An 11,033-nucleotide genomic window follows, 5' to 3' on the forward strand; every position below is an offset into this window, starting at 1 on the left:
AAGGCCTGGTGATCTGTAATTGCTGAAAAGGTGCGGCCAAACAAGTACGGTCGAAATTTTCCGACTGCCCAGACTAGTTCGAGGCACTCATGCTCTGTAATGGAAAACTTGCTCTCCAAAGGAGAAGGGTGGCGACTGGCATAAGCAGTGACGCGATCCTGTCCTCGTTGCCGCTGGGCGAGAACAGCACCAATTCCATGTCCGCTGGCATCGGTACGAACTTCAGTATGGGCTGACGGGTTGAAATGGGCCAAGATAGGTGGGGAAGTAAGTAATGTTAAGGGTGCTGAAGGCAGTTGCTTGGTCAGTACCCAAATAAAAAGCCATGTCCTTCTTCAGTAGCTCCGTAAGTGGTCGGGCAATGTCAGCCAAATTCTTCACGAAATGTCGAAAGAACAAAGACCGATAAAACTCCGTACATCTTTTGCGAAACGTGATACGGGAAAATCTTTGACAACTCGAATTTTTTCAGGATGAGGTTGCACGCCTCGAGAACTGACAAGGTCGCCCAGCACAGTGATTTCCCGACGGCCAAAGCGACGTTTGAAAGAGTTGAGCTGAAGTCCTGCTGTCCGGAAAACCTCAAGAACAGCCGTTAGGCGGCTAAGGTGGATTTCGAATGTACGTGAAAATACGTTGACGTCATCGGAATAGCACAGGCACGTGGTCCATTTGTATCCACGCAGGAGAGAGTCCATCATCCTTTCAAGTGTAGCTGGCGCATTACACAATCCGAATGGCATAACCTTGAACTGGAAAAGTCCATCCGGTGTGATGAATGCGGTTTTCTCACGGTCTCGATGATCGACAGAAATCTGCCAGTTTCCTGATATCGAGTCGACAGATGAAGAGTAGGCAGACCCGTGTAGGCAGTCGAGAGCATCGTCAATCCGCGGCAGTGGATACACGTCCATACGTGTTACTTTGTTTAGGTGACGGTAGTCTACGCAGAAGCGCCAGCTGCCATCCTTCTTCTTTACTGGCATGACCAACGATGCCCATGGACTGCAGGAAAGTTCTATGACGTCTTTTGTGAGCATTTTTTCAATTTCGTGCTGGATAACTTGTCGCTCAGCATTAGACACGCGATAAGGACGTCGTCGGATGGGGCTGGCGTCTCCAGTGTTAATTCTATGAGTTACAAAGGATGTCTGACCCAAAGGGCGGTCATCGAAATCGAAGATGTCGCAGTAGGATTTCAGTAGCTGCCAGATGTCAGCTGTCTGTGCCGGAAGAAGGTCCGGAGCGATCATCTTGTCGATCTTGGCATCCGCTGCGCTCTTCGAGGATGAGAATGGAGCAGAGGACGAAAAAGATTCGGCAACGAACGCCGAAATGGCCGCATCTATAGAAGAAACTTTTGCCGAAGTCATACCATCTGGGATAACTTGAGCGCACAGGCTGAAGTTTAGGATCGGAAGAGATGCTGTATTTCCCATGTCTGTCAAAAGTGTGTGAGGCACGGCAATATTTTTGGCCAGCACGACGTCAGCAATAGGTGTCAACATGTAGTCACCATCGGGAGCAGGAGGGACAGATCTCAGGTTCACGTAAGTAACGGCTTGAGGTGCTAGGCGAACGTGATCTGCAGAACACAGACGGGGTTGAGCTGGTGTTGGGTCGTCATGGTAACACAGTAAATCAAGTTGAAGCATGCCGGTTCTACATTCAATAAGGGCTGAGTAGGCGGATAAATAGTCCATGCCGAGGATAAGTTCATGGGAACATTTCTCGAGCACAGCAAATAGCACTGTCGTGGAAGGATCAGCCACACATACGCGCGGAGCACATTCCAAGCACTGGAAACGTGCCGCCATTGCCGACCTGGATTAGTGGCACTGTTGGTGGCGTTAAAGCTGTGGGTGGTGTCAAAGTGATGAATTCAGACCGAAGTTCTGAATTCATCACTGATATGTGAGCCCCTGTGTCCAAAAGTGCAACAACGGGTGTGTCATCTACTTCAACGTCAATAAGGTTGCATCGAGTCGGCAGCATGGTCAGAGAATTTGGCGGGCAAGTGGTCGATGCAGCATCACCTCCGGGAGCTGCATTATCTAGTTTTCCCGCAGCAGGTGGTCAGTCGGCGACGTTGGTCGGCGAAATTGGGGCGAGAGAGACGACGGGCGACGGGAGAGCGGTGAACGGGACTGGTGAGCATGCGGAGATGGAGAGTGACGACGATATGGTGGCATAGAAGGATCGTCTTCACTGGTGGCGTGAGGTGACTCCCGGTAAGTTTGAAAGCGTCCATGATCCCTCTCTGGCCGATGGGTGTACCATAAAATGCCTGATGCCAATACCACCGAGTGTTACAATGGAGGGCCACGTGTCCGATACAGTGGAAGTTGAAACAAATCGGGCGATCGTCAGCAGTCCTCCACTCGGCTGGATTGTGAGGGCGCGCCGGAAGGTTTTGGCTTTGGGCATACGAAACATTGGGTCGACGACGGTCGATCGGCTGAGAGGGAGCTGTGGTGCACTCGGAGGACAGTCCAGCCTTGTAAAGCTCTTGTCACACAATGGCATGTACTAGTGGCATCATTTGAGGGCTAGAGTCACAGGCATGGCAGCACGTGGATGCAGGAGACAGAGCTTCAAGTTCACGTCTGATCATCTTGGTCACGTGCTCTGCAGTTAACGGCGTCTGTAGTGCCGGCCCGTTTTCGCACGACCAGGTTGCTGCTGTGTTTGGTAGCCGAGTGAAATTATTGGTGATACGTCGACTTTTCGTGGCCTCAAAACGCTGGCACTCCTTGATGATGGCATCGATCGTGTGGCAGTCCTTGCATATGAGAAGGTTGAATGCATCATCTGCAATGCGTTTTAATATGTGAGCTACTTTTTCGGTTTCATCCATACCGTTGTCTGCTTTTCAGCAAAGGGCAAGCACGTCCTGTATGTAAGTCAGGTAGGACTTTGAAGACGTTTGCGCACGGGACGCCAACTCCTTGGCCGCTGCTTTCTACCCACAGACTTGCTGAAAAGGGTGCGCATCTTTTGCTTGCACGCATCCCAGCTTCAAATTTCATCTTCATGGTTCTCGAACCACACTTTTGCTGTTCCTTTTAAGTAGAACAGGATATTGGCTAACATAAGAGTTTCATCCCAGCGGTAATTCTTACTTGTACGTTCGTACAACAGCAACCATTCTTCAATGTTGACATTATTCATGCCACAGAACGTGCCAGGATCTTTTAGCTGCGGAAGGACAACAGTTGTTCTTGTAGTCGCCTCGGCGGGAGCGAGTTCCTGGTTTGCCATGATGGAAAAATCCAAGCGTCGGCCACTGCGGAGCTCCGTTATATCGTGTTGTACCCCGCACCACCGCCAAATGTCACGGGGGTGAGAGAATGAATGAAATAAATATATTAACAAAATATGCAGGGAGAGTCAGAGGCAGCTGCAGCCAAGGTGTAGGTAAAACAGCAGCAACAACACGAGCACGGTTGCTTCCATCGTCTTCGTCGTCTATGATGCTCTTTTGTTGGCGATGTCATGTATCAATATGATGAAAACTGACTTTGCCCTTTATGCGGATGAAAAGCCCGTTCGCTTGCTCGCTGTGAAACATACCGAGCTACCACCTGGCGTCAGCGAATAGTTACCATCACTTTTAATGTGATCGACACTGGTGACGTGTTTGTCCAACCATCTGCACGTTGTCTCGCAAGAGGTACAGCCCTTGTTTCAGGTCTAGCGCGGTTCCACAATGGCTCCGGAATTCTCTACGTTACGAACCAGACGCCCTAAAAAATTCTCCTGGCTAAAGGCACCACAACGGCTTGCGTTACCGAATGCCAATTTGTCTCTGTTGTCCCGCTTATGCCAGCGTGTTCTGATCTTCCTTTTACTGGACGTTCATCATGCGTTTCTGTTCTTGCTGCGACTATTAGTCCAGAGCTGACCTCTTCACAGACAAATGAATTGCTTGCCTTGCTAAAAAGCATGGGAGATTGTTTGATGCCCAATCCTCATTCTGGGACAGACGTCCATTATTACGCATCGTATCCAGACCGATGGCATGTTCATCGTACGCCGTCGACCAAATCGCGTCTCTTTCATCACAATATATATAGTTGGTCACAAATTCATGAACATTACCTGATTGGAAGCGTTTAAGGAATATTTTTATGACATATTAAACATCAAGCCTTGATGGCGCCTGTCATTTGTCTATACATGCTACTGTAAATCGAACATACTCATTCTAATGATTCTAATTAGACATAGGAAACTGCTCCTATGTCGCTGCTCATGGTAAGCTATGTTAAATTGGTTTAGGTCCTGAAGAGGCACATTGTTTTATAATGAAGAAAGCAGTAGGTGTGCTTCATTTCGTCAATGCCAAGGAGAAAATATTCATGGACAAATTCGGGTGCCCCTGTCAGGTACAACTATTATTGCAATGCATTGGTAGCATGTTCAAATGCTCCAACCCCTTTCGCATAATTGTTGCGAATCGGAAAGCATGCCATCTTATCTGAAGTAGTATTAACTACGATTCACTCAGATGTCCTATTTTACTTATTCCACACCCAGTGATTTATGAATAACGTATCAAAATATGCGCAAGATTAAAACAAGAAAAATAACAGTGTCCCCTTATCTGTATCAAATTGTGGAGCGGACTTCTGGCTACCTACGAAAATGACTTAGCTTAAATGAAGGAATAATTAGAGGGCATTGAAACTAAATTATGTAGTCGCAACGTCCGAGTACATAGACAGAACACAGTGAATGATGGGACTACCGCACTAGGGAATTCTTAGGTGAAATCTAGAATAGGCATGGTGAAGGCATGTAGTACAAAGGCAAGAAAATTGCTCGTATTAAAGTTAAATTCAAACCGAAGGTGTCGCGTCACAGCGGCCAAGCGAGTTTTTCGAAGCAGTGAGGCGGCGAGTGCGTGAACCTGTTCAGATTGTCCGCCTCCTGTGAATGGCCGCGCGGCAGAATAGGCGGGCATACTGCGCTTTTGCGCACGTGTCCCTGTGACGTGTCACCGCTTCTTTTAAACGTACACCCGCGCTACCTCCGCGCCTCCGTGTCGTGGCATTCTGATTGGCTGTGGAAGCGATCGCTCTTGCCGCCTGGTTTTGCTCCCGCTTTAACCGCCTGGAGAGGAGGTTTTTTTGCTTTTCGCATTGCCAACATTTTTTCGCTTTTCGCTTTGGCCGCCCTGCCTTCGTTGTGAACAAGCCTTAAGCGTGACAAAGAGAGTGGACGCGTGGGGAAACGCATGAATTTGATGAGCTTACTATTTTAACGTGATAGCGTCAGAGAGCTTGTGTCGCAGAAAACCCGCCGCTGGCGTCGGCGCCGTTAGTTGTGAGCGAAAAATGCTCTGTGCGTCTGTGACTGAAAATCAAGTTACTAAGATAGCCGCGGGAGACCGCTACTTGTCCACGTGGTCGCGCGTGCGTGGATCAAGGTAACTAGGTGCGGTAGCTTCTTTGCCCTGCCACCCGTTCCTGCTTAGCTTCCAGCACTTTGGTCGGGAGGAGAGAAGACGTAATGCAATTGAAGCATCCGACAAACCTTTATAACTCCACTCGCACTGTACGGATTCTTAAAATATTTGCGGCGTTGAATTGGTGAGGCAATAAGGTCTTCTAGTGAATTCATTTCTAGGTTACTTGAATCAGTGTTTCAGGGCCCCTTTAACGCCCTTTGTTCGACAGGTGTCACGACGAAAACGAGTCCATTCGGCGATAATAGTGCGCGCGGCTCTAATTCACTGTGTACGTGTTTGTGTGCGTGCGTGTGTACGTAACAAAACATATTATTAAGTATGCCCTTGGCGGTTGAAGGGTGCACCAAGGGCCGGGTTTCGCTAATGCATTCAACTCCTAAAGGGGAACCTTAAGCGTCCCCCAATTTTTTTATGAACATCAGGTGGGCAGATAAGCTTTTTTGGTGTAAAATGAGGCCACAGAAAGTGCAGGATTGCATGATAAGGCGAGATGTGTGAGATGCCTTTGCACGGCCGTACACATGATAATGAAAAAGAAATGCTGCATAATGTGAGTCAAAAGATTACATACCATTGCAATATCATGAACTGCAATCATACCAGTAATAAATCATGGGTAATTTGATTACGCCTGTTACCTGCAGTGTGTCACATCTTTAGCTCTAGAAGGCAGTGTATTGCCAGAAAAGACAGCACTTGCAAAACAAACTAGCATTGAAGTTTGACAGACTCGTTATTTTCTACAAATTGGATTTTATTCTCGTTGGCTGCACGTTAGGCTTCTCGTCTAAATGGCCACATCATCCTTATTTTTTTCTGAACATATTTTAGATGCTCCTATTCTTGTTTTAGGCCAATATTGCATCATGGAATGTCGCAGTTTGCTTGCGAGTTTTACTTGTATGGTGAATGATTCTGCCTAGCCGAGTGGTAAATATTTCACAGCAAAAACAACAGCAGCTGTGTGCATTATCATCTGTGGAGGGGACAGACAGGCTTATATTCAAGTCATTATAGCAGCCTTGACCTGATGTGGCTCCTTTTTCATTTATTTCCATTGTTGCAGAGAAAAAAAGTAATTAGCTTTTTAAAGTTTTAATCTGGAAAACTTGATCATGTTTTTTCTGCTTTTCAACTTCGAAATTCCCCTGTCGTATGGCCACCATAAAGCCTGACATAATCAATCAGAATTCCGTCCACTGCCTTTAAAAGGCTCACTGTAAATCACCGGCCTTAATAACAGCACCGCGCTGGTGACGCACAAGTTCCTTTGCAAAGCAATCCAGCGGTACGCCAGTCAACTTTAAGCAGCAGCTCACAATTATGTTCTTATAGAAAAAAAAAACTAAAAGCTTGCTTACAGAAACCGGAGATCACCATTCCAACGTCCCTCGTTTCACAAATGTTTGTTATAATAATTAGGTTGGCAAGTACACGAGCATAAAAGTTGGGAGATTGTTTCATTGTAGCGAATATTGTGGGAAAATGCACGCAGCCTTCAATGTAGGTGGCGCCACTGCACTTAGGGCGTCAAAACGTGGTGTGTGCAAGGAAGAAATCACATCGGTACAGCACCAGCGGCATGCTTGTACTCGACTTGCGTGCTCTTTGTGTCGATTCACAGTGCTTGCTTAGCAGTTTGACTAGAACCTAGCGGTCGTATTGCGAAATGGCGTTTTAGAGCGAAGTATAAAGGCAGGCAAATTCAAGCAAAAATTCTTTAATGCAAAAGCGTTCTGCAGTACCTAGGGTTGATTGGAATATAAAGAATGCTAAAACACACTAACCTAGACACCGTTCAACAAAGAAGTGTTTGGATAACTTCAAATCTAAACACTTATTTGTATAAAAAGACGTCGCAGATATTCGATAGAGGATGCTTGTTCACGACACACAGTGACGTTGCTTCGCAAGCTTTGGACGAGTAGCGCACGCAAGGAGTTTAAATAAAAAAGTAGTACAGAGTGGGGATACAAAATGTGTTTCTTTTGATAACTTTATCCAACCAAACAGATTTCTGTGAATTATGTTTGCTTTTAAAACACAATTTTTGTGTCTAAAGTACAAAAGTTTAAGTTACCATACCATTCGCATGGCCATTGAATGAAAAATTTCGCTGATAATATGCTTGTTTGGAGAAACCGGGCCAGTGAAATCAAAATCTTCAAAAAAGTACTGTGCTGTAAGTCTACGAGCTCACACAGAAAAAAGTGTCACCATCAAAGAATGCATTTATGTGCCCTTGCGTCAAAACCTTAGCATTTAAAGGAAATGCAATGCAGACATTTTGACATTATTTGTGTAATAGTTATAATAGCCACACAAAAAATAAGAGCCACAGAGTGGGTTACACACCTCGAACAAAAACTTTTCTTCAAATTTAAATGTAAACGACGAAAATCTAAGCATTCCTCGCGAGAAATAGTTCAACTATTTTCGAGTCGCACATATCCGTCACCTAGAAATATGTCGAAATGAACGGAAACGCAGTGTTGTTTTCTGTTGATTGCAAGTGCCATAATAAACATACTGATGTTTTTGAATTCGTGTTTTCTCTGTGCTACACCTCTTGCTGGCGAAGGCATGGACGGATTCCTAGGGAAATTCTCTTTTTTAGTGTTTGATGCTGCAATTGGTAAGATCGCGTCATCGCGAAAGCTTACCTAAAACTCAGTGGTTCGGCCTTCAAACGTTTTTTAACACCTTAAAATCAATCGTGGGCCTTCAAACATCAAAAAGTGGTTCATGCTAAGTGCGACGACATAGTGAATGGCTCTGTGTAATTTCATACGGGAGGTGGGGGGAGGGTCTTTAAGTTGCGAAGAAATGATGTATATGAACCTCCAGTATTTCTTCTCCATGAAACTGTGAGCGCCGCAGTTGGAATAAAAAAGAGCGCATTACGGGTCAGCAAACGACCACTGCAACAGACTCAGTCACTGTGGCAGGTTTATTAGAAAGCGCTTTTCATATATCTGAACTTGCGACTGCCACAGGGACAACAAATTGCAAACAAGGGCGTTGAACGAAGGACCCTGATTGATATGGCAGATGTCCATCTGAACAATTGATACACACTACACTATAATCAATACTCTTAGCTTAATATTATGTAACCGCAGTTTACGATTGCCGAATTTCCTTGATGCCATAGTCACTATTCGTTTGTCAGGTCTACAATTTAATAATTTTTTAGTCTTTCGTTCAAATGGGTAAATATGGCTTTGTGAAGAGCATAGCGTTAACAACGTAATACGTCATCTTTCGAATGTGCTGTTGAGAACATGTACCTTTATTCTGCAGTAAAAACTGTGCCTTTTTTCCTGTATTTTTGTACTTGGGTGAAAACTATCTTTTCTGCATGGAACACATGGAGCTGCACTAGCACGAAAGAAGCACTGTGCGAGCAAGCATGAAATGCCACGTTCGTACGCCTCAGTCATCGTTTCGATGCTACTAAAAGCCTAGAATCTGGATAGCAAGATGTCTAGATTGCGTAAAACGACGCAAAGACGTGTCGTGAAAATCGCTATTTTTGATGGCTGTTTTCTTCCATGAGGCGTTGTGCCAAAAAGCTTGTGATTATAGCGGAGTGAGAGCATATATATATATATATATATATATATATATCCTGATGAAGGCCAGACTCTAGGCCGAAACGTCAAATAAACCACGTTTGACCGCTCACGGAGGATCTACTGGGATATATATATATATATATATATATATATATATATATATATATATATATATATATATATATATATATATATATGTGTGTGTGTGTGTGTGTGTGTGTGTGAGTTCTTGCGAAGCCTTCAGATGGTATAAAGGTAACGTACAGACGCACTCAGATATTTCTTACAGAAAGGACTTATGCATTCTTGTTGAAAAATATAGCAAATAAAGCGTATGGTTCATGAACCTAGTGGCATTCCCTTAAAAATTTCAAACCTGCTCAAATTAGAAGTTATTTATATTCAACCTCAAACTGCTCATCTAACACCTCGAAAAACGATATCTATATACCTAATCTGCTGTGCCAATACATTTATTACAGCCCTTTTATTTAAAGTAATGTAGTGATAAAACAAGATGGGAGAAGGCAGGCAGTCTAACCAGAAAAAATTTCTGGATAACTATACTCCAATGGTTGAATGGACAAGTTGAATATGAAGAGAATAAAGGAAGAATCAAGGAAGAATCAAGGAGATGCGCTAATAAGCAATCAATGTGCTTACGCGTTAACTTGATGAATTTATTTAGGGAAGTGATTGCCTTTGATATATATGTATTCTGTTTTTGATGCGCACTTAAAAATCAGTTTTTTTCTGGTATCACATTCTTAAACTTCTCCAATCGTAAAGACACCCTCTCCAGCACTCAATGGGTGCTTAGTAAGCTAGAAACCTCTCACGAAGACGAATGAGCAAATGGGGTTACGTGACCAACTTTGACGTTTTTCACCTCCTAAGTATCTTTTAATGACTCAGAAGAAGAGAGGATGCATTGCACAGAAAGAAAGGTAGTCTGTTTACTAGTCCAGGATAGCTAGGTTGCTACCCTACACTGGGAACGGAATTGAAATAGCGGAAGCGGGAGAAAAGAGAAAGAAAAGAAAGCACATCACATGACACGCGCTCGAACACGAAGTCATACGCAGTCCAAAAAAGAAACTGCATTGTCCTCCATAAAAGGCACAATTATCGAATCGAGTTTGTAGGCCTTCGTTTGTCCAGCGTCAATAAAGCATGAAAAATCACCGGCATTCTGGACATCACGCAGTAACTGATGCACTAGATATAGTAGCGAAATTTTAAAATAACGTTGTGAGCGTAAGACTTTTTCATTACAACTGTAGCGTTTGAATTCACAACACTAATATATACAAGAGGTTTCTAAAGCATAAAACCTTATTTATCATAGCGCTTTCTTTACACATACTTACTATTACTTAATCAAGCAATGTCTCTCTTCTTTTTCTATTTTCAGTGACTCTGGTACTTGCCGCCAACAAGGCTGAAGCCCTTCCTAGCGTAATATTTGAAACCATTCCCAAGATATTTGGACGAATTGAGGAACATGCAGAAAAGTGACACGCCAGCTACGCGGCCACTATATCCACAAATTGCATTGGACCCTAGTGTTCCTAAAACTAAATGGAATGCGCCAATGGAGGTGATAGTCCTGCGTGAACAAATAAAATGAGATCTTTTTGTCATAATTTAAAATGCGACACATTTGTTTGCCCACTGCAAGCTTTCTACCTATCCTTTTATCTGTGTAGCCGCCTACGTCGACTGCCACTCAGATGGCCCAGGTTCACATTTTATTTGATTGTGTTTTCAAACTGTGAAGCATTTTTTTTTCGTGCTGAAAGCAGTTTTGCCGCCTATCTATCTATCTATCTATCTATCTATCTATCTATCTATCTATCTATCTATCTATCTATCTATCCATCCATCTATCTATCTATCCATCCATCTATCTATCTATCTTATCTATCTATCTTGTGACGTGTTTTTTGACACTAGACGTCGTGGAACCTCAATGAACGTTA

At 44.1% G+C, this 11,033-nt stretch overlaps 1 long non-coding RNA gene across 1 annotated transcript; it reads left to right on the forward strand.

Annotated features, from left to right (window-relative positions):
• Positions 1-6,685: 6,685 nt before the first annotated feature.
• Positions 6,686-10,697, forward strand: LOC142817342 (uncharacterized). The gene is made up of 2 exons (XR_012895182.1): positions 6,686-6,761; positions 10,466-10,697. It is a non-coding gene; the product is annotated as an uncharacterized LOC142817342 (long non-coding RNA).
• The last annotated feature ends 336 nt before the right edge of the window (positions 10,698-11,033 follow it).

This window comes from Rhipicephalus microplus, chromosome 5, assembly GCF_043290135.1.
Source record: "Rhipicephalus microplus isolate Deutch F79 chromosome 5, USDA_Rmic, whole genome shotgun sequence".
Classification (NCBI taxonomy): Eukaryota; Metazoa; Arthropoda; class Arachnida; order Ixodida; family Ixodidae; genus Rhipicephalus; species Rhipicephalus microplus.